Genomic DNA, 17,722 nt, shown 5'->3' on the forward strand with positions numbered 1-17,722 from the left:
AAATGTATGGGATTTAAAACCAACAAATCACAACACTTGTTAATCTATACACCAGAGTGCTTAAAGTTACCCGAGATAAAGTGGATGAATTCGAAATCTAATGTCTTGAATCCAAATCAGGTAATTTCATCATCACCTTTCAAAATTCTATCGAATCTGGAAGACTTTCTATGGCTTGGCGAGTGGTGACCAACGTGAACCCATTATTTAAAAAAAGGAGATAGAGAGAAAACATAGAAAAATAGACCAGGTATCCTAACATTGGAAAACAGTGACACATTGGAAACAGTCAGCATAGAGATGACTGAGAAACTGAGAAACCAGAGCTGGTGCCCTTGTACACAATTCTCTGAAAGTAAGCATGCAAATGCTGCAGGAGGTGAGGAAGGCAAATGGTATATTGACCATTGTGGCGAGAGGATTTGAGTACAAGAGTAAATTGTACAATGTCTCAGTGACATCATCGCGGGAGTATTGTGTGCAGTTGTGGAATATTTATCTGATGAAAGATGTTCTATCCGTGCAGGCAGCACAACAAATGTTTCGGAGATTGGTTCATGTCAGGATGGATTGATTACGATGAAATAATTGGAGTTAATAAGATTGAAGTAGAATGTCATAAAAAAAAGCTAATTGCATTGCAGAACGTCGAACAAGACAAATGTAGGAAGGATGCTGTCAAACCTCATGGAGTTGAGAACGGCGGGAGGGTGGTCACAGTTTAAGCATAAGTGTATGTGTCATTTCGGACTGAGCTGACGAATTTGCTTTTCACTCAGAGATTGGTGACCCTGCAGAATTTGTCACCTGAGAAAGCAGCTAAGCCAAACACATGTAAAGTTTCCAAGGAGAAGAAGATAGATTTAGTGCTGATGGTTAAAGGGACCAAACGGTACAACTCGAAAGTGGCAGCAGGCTGCAGTGCAGGATCAGCCATGATCATACTGAATAGTAGAGCAGGATCGGACATCAGAATAAACTTCTGTTGTTCCAATTTCTATGTTTCCCATACATGTCGGGATATAAAAACGGAATGATTGGAACTGACACAGGTAGCAACATTACCTTATGAATACTGGATGAAAATTGTCTAATTTCTTACCGAGCAGCAATCTCGGGCAGTTTCACCACAAGTACTGCAGCATTTCGAGTTGAGAAAGAGTGTTTCTGGACGCATCTGGACGTGCAACACTGTTTCAATCATTCCACTTACATCTCAAATTGTTAAATGATCTGTAAAAAGCAACATTATCAAGGGGAAATGAGAAAACATTATCGAGAATTGCTGACATTGGAGGAGTCTGTGGGAACGGGTGTTGGAATGAAGAATTGTGTGGAAGGGAGAATGAGAGAAACGATTGTTTCTGTTTCGTAGTGGGGTGATGCGTAATGAATGAACCCACCAAACCCCACCCGTCATCATTCTCAGTTCTCTCTGTCCACTCCCATCTCCATTCTCTCAGCCTCCTTCACATTGACCTCCAGCTCAGAGACAGAGATGTTCACGGGGGATACTTTCCCATCAATCTCAGTCACTGACACACACAAAAGGGCTTCCTAACAGCACGTACACCTCAGAGAAATCAGCAATGCATGAACTGAATAAGTTGTGTTTTCAGCCCCATTAACATTACAGACAGATAAACAAGCAGTGAATCGACAATTTAAAAAAAAATGAATCACGAATAGCGGCGGCTGCACTCTGGTGCTTAAACTGCGGCTCCGGAAACCCCATGTTTGGGCTTGGATTCCCACACTTACCAACTATGAAACTTCAAACCAGAATATATCTCCTGGCGCCATCTTCCTTTCTAACCTTTATTCACTGTCTGGGGAGGAGAGACTAGAACATTTCATTCCAGCTTCACTTGTGACTCCCACACTCACAATCCACATTAACTGTGCGCATGCTCCGGCACCATCCCCGCCTGACCGATGATTTCGGGAGGCAGAGGCAACAGCAAGGCTGGAGATCAGAGTCGAGAGCGTGGTGCTAGAAAAGCACAGCAGGTCAGGCAGCATCTGAGGAGAAGGAGAATCTATGTTTCGAGCATAAGCCCTTCATGAGAAATGTAACGACTGCAACATCGACTCTTCTGCTCCTCAGATGCTGCCTGAAGAGCTGTGGATTTGTGGCACCGCACTTGTGATTGATGACGGTGCATGCCCAAAAGCAATCGCGGGACGGGACTGGAGGACGGAGCTGGACCTCAAGGTCCAGCACCATCATCGATGGGTGTGATTAAAAGGGGCATGTAGTGGGAGGCTGCGCTGAAGCAAGAACATCGTTTTTGCATTTATCGACATGTGCTCTCAGATATAGGCTCCAGTTACAGGGAGAGGTGAGAAATGCACACCCGACGGTGACACCTTTGGAACAATATACCCAGGAACGAAATCTTATTTCCATAATGTGAACAATAAAAAAACCTCAGTGAAAACAAAATACGCACTGCAGTTTTATCAGTATAAAATTGAAAAAAATAAGATGTAGAATTATAAAAAGTATAAAATTACAGACCTTCTTTAAGTCATGGACTGACAGACTCTCTAAGCTGTACTTTCCCTAAGAGGGCTCGGCCTGGCCGTCCTTTCCCGCGTGTGTCAAAGACGCGCCTATCTTCCACCAGCTATATTCACTGCAGACTGCTGCTGCTGACCATGAGGCACACGGTTTTCACCGTTGACTGCTTCTGCTGACCTGCATCGGACAGACCAGGCCTCATCGCTAACTGCTGCTGCTGATGTACATCAGACACGCCAGGTCTCACCACTGTCAGCTCCTGATGACAGACTTCGTGCACATCTGTCCCCAAAGCTGACTGCGGCTATTGACATACATTGGTCGTACCAGGCCTTACCGCTACCTGATGCTGCTCACCAACATTGCGCATGACATGCCTCACCGCTGACTGCTGCTGCTAAGTTACATCAGTCATAAGACGTCTCACCACAGACTTCTGCTGACCTACATGGTGAACATCTGGCCTTGCCACTGAATGTTTTTGCACACCTGCTTCAGCACACCATTCCTCACGGTGGACTTACATCAGAAACACCGGGCCTTACCACTGACTGCTGCTCCTAACCTACATTTGGCTCATCAGTCCTCAGGACTGACAGCTGATGACCAACATCAGTTTTGGCAGAACTCACAGGTGGCTGCTCCTACTGACCTACATCGGGCACACCAATCATCACTATTGCTTCTGACCTACATCGGACATATCAGTTCTGGCTGGTGACTGCTGCTGCTGAGTTGCATCAGTCACACCAGACCTCGCTGCTGACTGCTACTTACGTACATTGGGCAGACCAGGCCTCATTATTGACTGCTTCTGCTGACATTCGCTGGGGACACCAGGCCTGACCACTGACTGCTGCTGCTGATCTTTATCGTGCTCACCAGGCCTCAGTGTTAATTGCTGCAGTTGACCTACATTGGGCTCACCAGGAATCGCCACTGCAGTCGCTGCTGAACTACATACAGATGCCAGGCCTCAGTGCTAACTGCTGCTGCTGATCCACATCAGGCACACCAGGCATCTCCGCTGACTGATGCTGACCTTCCTCGGGCACACCAGGTCTCAATGCTGACTGCTGCTGCTGATCTACATCAGACACACAAGACCTCACCACTGACTGATGTTGACCTATATATGGAAAACCAGGCCTTGACCCTGATTCTCGCTGACCAACATCAGGCAAAGTAGCCCTCACTTCTGAGTGCTGCTGACCAAGGCTGGCCACATCAAGGTCTCACTGCTGACTGCTGCTGCACACCTATTTCAGGCACACCAGTTCTCAACGCTGACTGCTGCTGCGGACTTACATCAGGCACACCAGGCCACATCGCTGTTTCCTGCTGCTGCTGACCTCCATCGGGCACACTGGGCCTTACCGCTGACAGCTGCTCCTGACCTACATCAGGCAAACCACTCATCACTGCTGCTCCTGACCTACATCAGGCACACCAGCCATCACTGCTGCTCCTGACCTACATCAGGCACACCAGTCATTACTGCTGCTCCTGACCTACATCGGGCACACCTGTTCTGGCTGCTGGCTGTTGCTGCTGAGGTACGTCAGCCAAACCAGACCCCGCCGCTCAATGCTTTGCTCACCTACATTAAGCGCACCAGTCCTCATTGCTGACTGCTACTGATGAATTTCACAGGGGACACCATGCCTCACTACTGACTGCTGCTGCTGCTGCTGCTGCTGACCTCCATCGTGTACACCAGGCCTCAGTGCTAACTGCTGCAGCTGACCTACATTGGGGACACCAGGCATCGCCACTGCTGGTCGATGCTGAACTACATCGGGCACACCAGGTCTCAATGTTGACTGCTGCTGCTGAGTTACATCTGGAACCACCGCTGACTGCTGCTGACGAATATTGGGTACACCAGACCTCATCACTAACTGCTGCTGCTGTTCTACATTGGATAGACAAGGTCTCACCCCACTCTCTCTGGCCCTCAAGCTCTCTATCGCTAGCCCTCCACCTACGCTCTTTCTACCATCTTTCACTCTGTCTCTACCACCCTCATTTTTTCTTCCCTTCACCCTCACTGTCTTTGTATTCCCTCCCACATACACTCTCCCACTCTGACTTTCTCTATACGCCCTCCCAGGCTCTCTCGCTCTCTCTCTGTCTCGCTATCTCTACACTCTCCCACTCTCTCTACAACATCCTCCCTCTCTCACTCTGTCGACCCCCACTCTCTCTGTCTATCCCGTCCATCTCTCTTCCTCGATTCCCCCTCTGACACTCACCACCAACAACGTTTTTTCTATCTCAACTTCGAAATCACTTTTCCCTCCCACTGTCAATTACTCCCCTCCCACACGCTCACTCCCTAAACTATCCCCAATACCTCTCTTTCAACTTCCCTGTCTTCCCCACACTCTGTCTCCACACCCACCCTGTCGCTGCAGTGCCCTCAACTACTCTCTTTCCACTCCTTCCCACTCTCTCTCCGTGTCTCTCTTTGCAGAACACATCCACACTCATCACTCTCGCAATGTTTGTCTCTCTGTCAGTCACTCATTCTCTGCACTCCTCCCACTCTCTGTCTCGAAACTCTATCGACACGTTCTCTCTCCCTCCTACCTCCATCTCCCTCTCTCTCTAACCCCATCCCATTTTCCCTTTCTCTCTCTCCCCGCTGTCACTTTGTATCTCCCTTTAACCCTCATGCTCTCTCTGATTCCGCGTACTCTCTCTCTCTAACACACTCTCACTAAATCTCTCTATACCCCTCCTACAGTCTCCTCTCTTCACCTCCCCTTCTCACTCTCTCCATGCAAGTCCCACTCTCTGTCTCTCTCTCTCTGTCGCTACCTCCCTCTCAATCTGTCTTTCTCTCTCTCTCGCTGCCACTCTCTTTGTGTCTCTCTCTAACCCTTCCCACTCTGTCTCTCTCTCTTTGCATTTATGCAAACCCGCCTCTGCCAAAAACCCTCCCACTCTCTCTCCACACTACTTCTCACTCTCTCTCTCTCTACACCCTCCGACTCTCTGTCGGCACACCCTCAACCCTCTTTCTCTACACCCCATCGTACTCTCTCAATTCCCACTCTTACTCTCGTTCTATCTATACCAGTATCATTCTCTCTCAATTTGTATTTTCGTATCTCTCGCTGCTCTCCCACTCTTTCTCTTTCTGTCTCGCTCTCTCTGCAAACCGCTTCCACTCTCTCTCGCTGTTTAACTGCCTCTCTCAATCTGTCGATGTCAATCACTCTCTCTATCCTCCTCCGACTCTGTCTCAAAACTCTCCCACTTTCCCTCCCACTGTCCACGGCCCAGCTACTCTCTCTCTCCCTAACTCCCACCAATTCTCTCTCTACACCACTTGCACTCTCACCCTCGACCCAACTCTGACACTCTGTCTACCTCCCACGCACTCTCTGTCTCTTCCCCATCATTTCTCTCTCTAACAGCATTTCGCTATCTCGTCTGTCCCTCTCTCTGAACGCTCCTCCCATTCTCTGTCTGTACCTGTCTTCCACCGTCTCTCTCTACTACCTTGCACTCTCCATTTCTACCTAATTCCCAAACTCTCTGTTACACCCTCCAAATTCATTTTTATCTCTATTCCCCCGTTCTACTTTCTCTTTCTCTCCCCCTCCCTTTCTTAATCTTTCAATCTGCGTCCCACTCTCTCACCTTGTCTATCACCCTCCCTTTGTCTCTTGGCCGTCTTCCCATCTGTCTCACTACCCCACTCTCACTCTAACTTTGTCCTATCACACTGTCTGTGTCTCTCCTTACACCCCTCCCACTTTATCTTACTGTCTGTTTCTGTAACTCTCTATAACGCCTCCTACTCATTGTCTCTATCCTCCTCCGACTCTCTTTCTCCCTACTTCCCTCCAAGTCTCTCTCTCTAAACTCTCTCACTCGCATGCTGCAGCCTCCCACTGTCTCTTTCCCTCTCGTTCTACTCGCTCCCTCTCTTTCTCTCGCCTCACTTTCTCTCGGTACACCCCAGTGTCTCTCGCTCTCTCTCTCTCGCTGTCTCTCTCGAACACCTTCCCACTTTCTCCCTACGTCACCAACTCACTCTCTTTCTATACCCGTTCATCCTCTCTCTTTTCCCACGCTTTCTTGCTGTTTCTCTCTCTCCCTCCTTCAATATCTCTGTATACCCTGCACAAGCTATCTCCTTCTCTCTACCTCTCCCAGTCTCTCTCGCTCTCGATCTGACTCTCTCTTTACCCTCACACTCTTGCTCTTGACCCCCTCCCGCCCACTCTCCCACTCTTTCTCAGCCCCAATAATCTCTGTCATTAACCCACTCCCAATCTCTCTAAGCTCTCCCACTTTCTCTATCTCCTTGCCACTCTCTCTATTTGCCCACTCTCTACCTCTTAGCCCTCTCAGTCTCCGTCTTCCCCCACTCTCTCTGCACATTTCTCCTCTCTTTTAATCTGCACACGCTCTACCCCCTCCCTTTCTCTCTGTCTCTACTCCCCGCTCACTCTCTCTCAACCTCCCCCACTGTCTTTCTCTGCACAATCCCACTCTCTCCCTCTATACTCTCCTCCCACTCTCTCCCCACCACATTCTCTCTCTCAACACCTCCAAATTCTCCCTCTCTCCCCTCCCACTCTGCCTCTCTACTCCCCTCTTTCTCACTCTCTACCTCCTCTATCCCACTTCACCTCTCTACCCCCTCCCTCCCAATCTCTCTCTACCCACCCATCTCTCCCCACTTTCTGTCTCCTTTCCCACTCTGCCTCCACACTCCGCTGTCGCTCTCCCTGTCTCTGTATCTACTGCTCTCCCTCTCTGTCTCTGTCGTTCTCGCTAATCCTCAACCACTCTCTCCCTTGATTTGTCTTTCCACTCTCTCTGTCTCTCTCTTTCAGCAAACCCCTTCCTCTCTCTCTCTATCAGTCGCTCTTGCCCGACCCTAATCCCACTGTCTCTCTAAACACACTCCAACACAATCCATCTCTCCCTGTCTCAAGGGACGGCATGGCAGCACGGTGTTTAGCACTGCTCCCTCACAGCGCCTGAGACACGGGTTCAATTCGCAGCTCAGGCGACTGACTGTGTAGAATTTGCAAGTTCTCCCCGTGTCTGCATGGGTTTTCTCGGGGTGCTCCGGTTTCCTCCCACCGTCCGAAGATGTGCAGGTCAGGTGAATTGGGCATGCTAAATTGCCCGTAGTGTTAGGTAAGGGTTATGGATAGGTTGCGGGTCGGTGTGAAACTTGTTGGCCGAAGGGCCTGTTTCCACACTGTAATGTATTCTTAAAAAAACCTATCCACGCCGCCTCTCTCTCCCGATTTTCTCTCTTTACCATTAACCCCAACCCACTCTCCATCTCTCTGCCTTTACTCCTCTCGCAGTCTATCTCTTTGACTCACTCCCACTCTCTCCCTTAACTACCCACACATTCTCTCCCTTCATGCTCTCTCTCTAACCCCCTTTCATTCCGTCTCTCAACCCCTCCCATTCCCTCTCTCTCTAATCCCCTCCTACTCTATCTCTTCCCCTCCATCATCACTCTCTTTCCACGTCACAAACTCTCTCTCTCTGTCTCTCTCTCTCTCGCTACCACTCTTCCACACTCTCTTGCACTCTCCCTGTCTCTATCTGTCTTTCTCTGTGTGTCTCGATGCTCCCGCTCTCTCTGCCTCTAAATCCCTCCCATTCTTCTTTTCTCTTTCTTCACCCTCCCATTCTGTCTCTCTCTCTGCCCTCTCCCTCTCTCTTTACTCTCTCCCACTCTCTGTCACTCAACACACCTGCCCACTCTGTCTCTACTCCCTCCCACTTTCTTTAAATCCTATCCGCTCTCACTATCTACACTCCTTCTCACTCTCTCTCTGCCCCACTTTCACAGTCACTCTCACTCTCTTTTTCTCTACACCCCAAACACACTCTCACTCTATATCTCTGTCTCTCTATACGCTCCCACTGTTTCTCTGTGCAAGCCCCTTCCACACTCTCTTGCTATCTATCTCTCTCTACCTTGCTCTCTGTCAATCTCTGTCTATACTCCTTCCACTCTCTTCCTCTCTGATCTCTCACTTCCTCTGTCTCCACCCCCACCCACAATCCCTCTATCTCTTCCCTCCTCCCACTCGTTCTCTCAACACTCTCCCATTCTCTCTGTCCATCTTCAACCACTCTAACTCTCCCACTTCCACCTCTGCCTCTCTACCTCTCACCGACTCTCTCTCTAAACCCTTCCCACTCTCCCACTCTCTCTGCCCCCTCCCACTTTGTCTCTATACCACTTCAACTCTTTCTCTACCCCACCACTCTGACTACCCTCACCACTATTTCTATCTCTCTCTCTGTGCACTCCTCCTAATCTCTCACAGTGTCTTCCCGCTTCCTCTTTCTCTGTCGACAGCGGTCCCTCCCTCACTTTCTCTATATGTATATGCCACGTCGCCCACTCATCCCAATCCGCACTCTGTCTCTACCCGCATTCACTCTCTGTCTTTTTCACTCAAAACCACTCCCACGTTCACTTAATCTACAGCACTTCCACACTCTGCTTCCCTCTCTCTACCCCCTTCAACTCTCTCGCTCCCTGAAAATCCCACTCTCTCTACCCCCTTCGTCTCTGTCTCTACACACTCGCTCTCCCTCCACCTCACTCACTCTTTCACTCTGCCACCCTTCTGCTCTCTCTAGAGCACTTCTCTCTCTGTACGCCATTCGCACCTTCTCCCGACCTCCACCACTAACTGTAACCCCCACTAACCATCACTCCCTACCTGTTCCTACGCCGTTCCCACTCCCGCTCTCTTCTCTACTCCCTTCCCTCTCTGCGTGTTTTTCTGTCTACACCTCAAGCTCTCCCTCTCACTCTCTCTCTGTCTATCTCTCTCTACAAACGTCTTCCACTCTCTCTTTTTCTCTGTCAGTCTCTCTGTTAGTTACTCTTTATGTAACCTCTTCCCAGTCTCTCTCTCTAAACCCTCCTACTCTTTTACGTCTCCACCCCACCCACACCCTAATTCCCTCGCTTCCGTCTCCTTCTCTCAAACCCATCACATTGTCCCTCTCTCTCTTTACTCCTCCCCAATCTCTCTCTGCCCCACCCCTCTCTCTCTCGATCCCACTCCCACACTGTCTCTTTCTTTCCCCCTTCCGTGCTCTCTCAACCCTCTCCCTCTCTCTCTCTAACCACGTCCCGCTCTCTCTCTCTCGTCCCCTCCCGTCTGCACTGTCTCCTTCTGCGTCCGGATCTCTCTTTCCATGCCTCATACTCTATCTACCTTTCTCCCACTTTCGTTTGCTGTCTCTCAATCTGTCTTTATCTTTATCACTCTCTGCTCCTTCACACTCTCTAGCTACGCGTTCAGACTCTCAATCTACACCTTCTCCATTGTCTCTCGCGACACGCCTTCCTACTCTCTCTCTAGCCCACTGCCACTCCCGCACTCACTCTTGGTATTCCGACCCACTCTCTATTTCTCTCTCTGCAAATGCCTTCCACTCCCAGTCGCGATCTGTCTGTCTGTTTCTCTCTCTCCATTTCTCTGTCAGTCACTGTCTCTCCACCCTCCTCCCAATGTCTACATCTCTAAACTCTCCCATTCTCTCTCATTCTCCACCTCCACCTGCAAACTCTATCTACCCCACGTCCCCCTCTCTCTACCCCTCTCCCTCTCCCTCTCTCTCTAAACACATCAAACTCTTCCACTCTCTCGACTCCACTCCCACTCTTTCTCTTTCTGTCTCCCTCTCTCTGCAAACTACTTGCAATCTCCTTCGCTGTCTGTCTGTCTCACTCTGTCTGTCTTTCTGTCAGTAACTCTCTCTCTACCCTCAGACTCTCTCTCTCTCTCAAATTCGTCCTACAGTTCCTCTCTCTTCACAAACTACACATTCTCTCTACCTACCCCTCCCACTCTCTCTACACGACTTGCACTCTCTCTCTCCCCAATTCCGACTCTGTCTACTTCCCCCCCACTCTCTGTCTCTTCGCATGACTACTCTTACTTCACAGCCTTCCACACTCTCTGTCTCTCGCTACCTCTACCTTCTTCCTATTCTCTCTCTCCACCTGTCTCCCACTCTCTCTCTCTTGTCTGCCTCTCTCTCTCTTTCTGTCTCACTGTCTACGGGACTCCAACACTGTCTCTCTAACACCTTCCCAATCCTTCTCTCTATACCCCCTTCCTACTGTCTCTTCCATTCCCTACCCTTTTTCAGTCTCTCAATCTGCGTCACACACTCTCTCTTTGTCTCTCTCTCTATCCCTCCCTCCCTCTCTTAAAACTCCTCCCACTCTCTCTATCCCACTCCAACTCTATCTCTTCCTAATCCCACTCTCTGCCTGTCTCTCTCACACACACCTCCCACTCTCTCTTGCTCTCTGTTTCTGTTTCTCTCACTGTCTGTCTCTCCCTATAAGTCTCTCCGCCTGTCTCTCTCTACACACCTCCCACACTCTCTCTCCATACCCACCTCCCACTCTCTCTGTGGTTCTTCCACTTTCTTTCTCTCCACCCTCCTCCCATTCTCTCTCTCTATTGCCTTCCCGCTCTCTCTCTCTTTACACCCTCCGACTCTCTCGCTGCAGCCTCCCACTGACTCTCTCCCTCCCTCTCTACTCGATCCCACTGTATCTCTGAGGAGAAAGTGAGGACTGCAGATGCTGGAGATCAGAGCTGAAAATGTGTTGCTGGAAAAGTGCAGCAGGTCAGGCAGCATCCAAGGAGCAGAAGATTCGACGTTTCGGGCATGAGCCCTTTTTCAGTAATTCCTGAAGAAGGGCTCATGCCAGAAACGTCGATTCTCCTGATCCTGGGATTCTGCCTGACCTGCTGCGCTTTTCCAGCAACACATTTTCAGTATCCACTGTATCTCCCCCTTACTCTCTACCCACTTTCGCTCTATCACTCCCCTTATTCTCTCCTTCACTCTCCCGACAGTCTCTTTCGCGCTCTCTGTCTCTCTCTCTAACACCTTCCCACTCTCCCCGTCCTAGCCCAACAACTCACTCACGATGTACTCTGCTGCCACTCTCTCTAAACTCATCCCACTCTTTCTCCACCCCTTCATTCTCTCTCTCTTCCCCCCTCAGTCGTTGTCTTTATCTTTCTCTCCAAATCCCTCCCTGTCTCTCTCGTTTTCTCGCCGACTCTCGTTTTACTCCCTCGAACTCTTTCTCTCTTACCCCTCATCTCTCTCCCACTCTTTCTAAGACCCTCCACTCTGTCCCTAATCCCCTCCTACTCTCTCTCTCTCTACCACCTTCCCACTCTCTCTCTACTCCCATCCCTCTCTCTCTATTCCCACTCTTTATCTGGCTTCCCCCCACAATCTCTACTCACTTTCCACTTTCTCTCTCGCTGCACCCCCAACCTCTGTCGCTCTCTCTCTCCCTCTAACACCTACTCACTCCCTCACTTCCCCCACTCTCACTGTCTTACCCCTCCCTCTCTCCCTCTCTCCCCTACTCTACCTCTCTCACACCTCTCTACACCTCACCCCTCTCTCTTTTACTGCACTCTTTCTACCCGAATTCGACTCTCTCTTTTTCTACTACCCACTAACTCTCCCTCTCAACTTCCCTCCCACTGTCTCTCGCTATGCCGTACCACTTTCTCCCTCTATAACCCTTCCTTATCTCCCTCCCCACCACATTCTCTCTTTTTCCCAAACTCCACCAATTCTCCCATTCTCCCCTCCCACTCTGTTTCTTTTCTCCTCCCTCTCCCTAACTCCTCCCTCCTCTTCTCTCTCTTACTCGCTCACTTCCGTCTCTCTCTCTACCCCCATCTCTGTCTTTACTCCCCTCCCACTGTCTCTGTCGCTCGCTTTCTTCAAACCCCTTCCTCTCTCTCTCTTTCACTGTGTCTCTGTCAGTCACACTTTCCAAACCCTCCTCTCACTCTGTCACGGAACACCCTCCAACTCTCTCTCTGTCTCCATCCATATTTACACCTTCTCTCCCGCCTCCCTCTCTTTCTGTTTAACCCCACCCGCCCTCTCCCTCTCTCTGTCTTTACTTCTCTCCCAATCTCTCTCTTTCTGCCCTACTCCCACTCTCTCATCCTCACTCCCGCACTCTGGTTCTCTTTCACTTTCCATGCTCTCTCTCTAACCCCCTCTCACTCTCTATCTTCCCCTTCCACTCCCTCTTTCTCTACTCTCCTTGTCTCTCTATTTTCCTCTCCGTTCTCACACTCTGTCGCTCTCTTTCTTTCACTACCAACCTCCTACTCTCTCCTTCTCTCTCTCTGACTCTCTCTGACTGTCCCTGTCTTTGTCGCTCTCTCTCCACTCTCTCCCTCTCTCTCTGTCTCTCAACTCCTCCCATTCTCTCTGTCTCTACTCTATCTCTTTCGCTTCTCTACTCCCTCACACTCTCTGTCAGTCAACACCATTTCCCACTCTGTCTCTATTCCTTCCGACTCTCTCACTACAGCCTAAAGACTCTCTCTCTGTTTACCCCCTTCTCACTCTCTGTCTGCCCCACTCCCACTGTCAATCTCACTCTCTCTTTCTCTCTTCATCCCAAGCACAGTCTCTTGCTCTCTATCCCTCATTATACTCCCTCCCACACTTCCTCTCTGTCTCTTTCTCTCTGCAAAACCCTCTACTCTCTCTCGTTGTCTGTCTATCTCTATCTGTCTGTCACTCTCTATCCTCCTCACACTCTCTCTACCTCTGAACTCTCCCATCCTCTCTCTCTACACACCACCCATTCTCTCTCTCCCGCCTCGCAGTCTCTCTCTACCATCCTCCCACTCGCGCTCTCTCAAACCCTCCCTCTCTCTCTCTCCACCACCACACTCTATCTCTCCCCATCCATCTGTCTATCTACTCGCTCCTACTTTCTATCTGACCCTTCCCACTCTCCCATTATGTCTCTGCCACTCTCTCAATGTCTTTCGACCCCTTTTCCACTCTTTCTCTAGCCACACCCATCTGTCTCTACCCCCACCAACCTCTCTATCGCTCTCTCTGTGCACCCCTCCTAATCTTTCTCTACACCTCACACTCACTCTCTTTTTCGATATGTATATACCACCCTCTCTCTCTCTTCCCCTTCCCCACACTCTCTACCCCGTCCCATATTCTCTCTCTGTCTCTTTCCCTCTGCTCTGTTCCTACGTTCTCTAACTCTGTAGCCCTCCCACACTCTCCCACTCTCTCTGCTCCCTCTACCTCTCTCGCTCTCTGCAACTATCAATCTCTCTGCTCTGTCGTCTTTCTCTCTACCCCCTCTCCCATTCTCTACCACCGTCCCACTATCTACCTCCACCTACTCACTCTTTCGCACGATCCTCATCACTCTCTGCGACTCTCTACCCAATTCTCACTCCAGCTCTCTGTCTCCACTCCCCTCCCTCCCTCTCTCTGTCTTTCTGCCTACACTTCAAGCACTCCTTCCCACTCTCTCTCTCTGCAACCGCCTTCGACTCTCTCTTTCACTTTTTCTGTATCTGTTTTTCACACTGTATCTACCCTCCTCCTACACTCTCTCCCTCAAAACTCTTCCACTCTCTTTGTCTCCAACCCCAAGCTCACCATCACTCTCCCGCCGCACTGTCTTTCTCTCTATCCCATTCCAATTTCTCTCTGACTTTTCTCCTTCCAAATCGTTGTCCCTGCACCCCCCGACTCTCCCTCGTCCTCACTCCCACACTGTCTCTCTATCTCCCTTCCATGATCTCTCCCTCTTACTCCCCACTCTCTCTCTCACCACCTCCCACTCTGTCTCTATACTCTTTCTTGCTCTCTGTCGGTCTCTATCGTACTCTCTCTGCCGACCCTCTCCCACTCTCACACTCATCACCCCTTTCAACTCTCTCGCTGTTCCCTCCCAATCTCTCTATACACCTCCTCCATGGTCTCTCGCTACATCTCATCCTTCTTTCTCTCTAAACCATTTCTACTCCTGGACTCACTCTCGCTACTTCCCTCCCAATCCTCCCTTTCTAGCTACACCCCAACGACTCTCTCTCCCTCTCTATGTCTCTCTTTGTACTCCCTCCCACTCACTTTCTCCGTCTCTGCCTCTCTCTCTGCGCAAACGCCTTGTCCTCTCTGTCGCGGCTTGCTGTCTGTCTCCTACTCTTTGTCTTTCTGTCAGGCAGTGTCTCTCTCCTCTCCTCCGACTCTATCCTTCTCTAAACTCTCCCATTTTATCTCTCTCTCTCCAACCCACCAACTCTCTCTCTCCCGCCTCCCTCTGTCTCTCGATCACATTCCCACACACTCTCTCCCGCGTCCCCACTCTCTCTCTATCTCTCCCACTTCTTAAATACTTTACACTCTCTCACTCTTTCTCGCCCCATCTCACACTCTCTCTACCTCACTTCCAAACTCTCTCTACCACCCCTACACTCACTATACTCCCACCGCTTTCTCCCTCTCTATCACCGTCTGCAGGCCTCCAAATCTCTCACAATCTCAACCCGCTTCTATTCTCTCGCTCTTCACCCCTCTCTCACACTCTTACTCTATCTGTTAACACCACCGTCCGTCTCTCTTCCCCACCCCCCATTCTCGCTCTAACCCCTCCGACATTCTCTCTTTGTCTCTCTCTCTACCCTGCATTCAGTTTCTCTGTCTCGACACCCTGCCACACTCTCCCCCTCTCTCTGTGCCCCTGCAACTCTCTCCCTCCCTCTCTGCAACTCCCTCTCTCTAATTATATCCCCTTCCTCTCTTTCGCTACCCCTTCCCTCTCTCTCTTTTTCATTCGCTCTCTCCTCTTGACGGATGCAGTTGAGTGGAGACGGAAAAAACGGGGTAGAGCTGTGAATTCTGCCAAAGGCCAGATCGGATTGGGGGTCACCGGCGAAGGCAAGGACAGAGTGACTGTAAGCGCACTCCTGAGATCAGGCACCGGTCCGCTTTCCTTCCCTGTGTACTTGGAATTTGAGCCAAGTCAATGTCTCTCCAGATCAGTTTCTCCAACACAAAGACAGGCAACAATATCATTCACTCTTCGACTCGGCAATGTTTAATGAACATTTTTATTGTTTACAATATATTTGATATAGTCAGTGGGATGTTTCCATTTCTCACTGGCCCCTGCGTTGAGAGAAACATTGGAATATCTCCTTGCAATACCCTGTGGAATATGATTGGACGAAACAGCGATACCCTCAGTCTGATACCATAGCAACAGGTGCTTCACTGCTGAAGCACTGAAATGAAATGAGAAAATTCCGGATGGATTGATTAATGAATGAATTTGATTGACTAGGAAATTTGGGTAAAGGGATATTTAAGCACATTCTTCAGTTGCTGCCTGAACTTAGTCTGGGTCACGGCATAGATCGCGGTGTTTGTACAGCAACTGAGGAGCTGCAGCATGAAGCCCAGTTCCCGCACAAAATGATCTAAAGACGCAAGATTATCCACTATATACCACATCCGTCTCCATATCGAAAATACCATTAACGTTGACCATAACAGGATGAAATTGGCTGAAATCACACACAGTAAAACGATGGATTTTTTTCGATTTTTCATTTCTGTGTCAGACTGAGCGGCCCCCTTGGTGTGAGCCCGAAGTCGCCTGCGGGCTCTGCTGCTCACCAAAATGTGTCTGACGGTGATAACATTGAGTAGCAGAATCAGGAGAAAAGGTATAGTGGGGGTCAGAATGTGGTGGAGGAACTCGATTGTGACCCAGAAACGAGAGAATTGAACAATGTTTGTTACCATACAAAACCAGGGGTCGTTCCCCAGCTGATACCAAGGTCTGAGCATAAAATACCAGAAAATGTTCTTTAAACAGCTCAGCACAGTAATTGCTCCCAGAAGCACAACCGCCGTTTTCTCATTGCAATATTTCATTTTCAGATTCTGGGTATAGATGGCCACAAACCGATCAAAAGTAAAAGTGACGGTGAACCAGACAGAACAGTCAGTGGCTGCATAAAGCAGGACGGCGTGAATATTACACACAGGGATGTCCCAAAGGAAATAAAACTGCTCCCGGTAAACAATGGGGATGTGTCTCAGCATCAGGTCAAGGATAATGACCAGTAGATCTGCCACTGCCATGGCCCCCAGGTAACGTTGGACACATGGAGATAATCCACAATCTTTATAAAGCAGGACATAGACCGTCACTACGTTAACTGTGAGGATGGATAACGAATATGTTATACATCAGCCTGAAGTCAAAGTTGCCAGTTTGATTGAGATTTTCAAATGTGTTACTGTATTCAGAGATTTATTGATATAATTGGAGCTGAAGTAACAAATGGGATGGTCTGAATTATTGACAAAAATATATTAAAAAACACAAGCACCAAACACAGAGACATATCCATAAGAACAGAAAGTTTTGAGAACTTTCACACGCTCAATCACTGGAGAGCAGATACAGGTCAGTTGTTTCCTTCTCCCAATGTGGAGCTTGGAAACATTGCTGGCCGAAAGGATTATCTCCCAGTTCCTTGAAGACAAACAGAGTTTGGAAATTTCTGTGCTGTAGTCTAAGTTGTGATCAATCCTGTTTCGTGAATAAATGTAAACGCAGGGAACACGTAATAATTTATTGTACTGCCAGAGGGGACTTCGGAACAGGGTCTCCTTCTCTCCTTATCTCGCGATCTTATCTTCTGTTCAATTGACTGAAGTCTGGCTGTTCACAGATAATGTCAGGGACAGAATCTCTGGAGAATGTTGCAAACAGAATGCGCCCAGCAATGTCGTGTTCAGAACGTTAGAGGGAATGTTGGGTATAGAATGTTCAGGAGAAGATCGGGTGTAGAATTTTCAGGGGAATGTTGGGTATGGAATGAGATGGAGTCATAAAAACATAAAAACACATAAAAACAGAGGTCCTTCTCCCCATCAAGTTGCGTGAGACCCACTCAGCCTCACGGTGGGAATTTCTCTTCAAACTCAACTCAACTGGCACTTCGTACAAGAAATGAATAATATAAAGATGATAGCTCACAAATTTGATATAAGATTACTTTTCACGAAAACATAGGTGTTATCCCTTATTCAGCGATTTCCTCTCAGTTCTGTCTTACACTCCCGGCTATAAAGTGTTATGGATATTTAGTTCCAATATTGGCCACCCTGTCGTCATGTCTCTCTAATGTCATTAAACTAAGTCAATTTTCCTCAAGGTATGCGTTGATTTCCTCAATCTGTTTTGAGAATAAAACGCACAAGCAGATAGTGTGCCTCTCATTCACCTTTATAGCACATTAGTTCCTGCTCCATTGTCAACTTTATCCCTTTCTTGAATCTGTC

The sequence above is a fragment of the Chiloscyllium punctatum genome, chromosome 17 (assembly GCF_047496795.1).
Source record: "Chiloscyllium punctatum isolate Juve2018m chromosome 17, sChiPun1.3, whole genome shotgun sequence".
Taxonomy (NCBI): domain Eukaryota; kingdom Metazoa; phylum Chordata; class Chondrichthyes; order Orectolobiformes; family Hemiscylliidae; genus Chiloscyllium; species Chiloscyllium punctatum.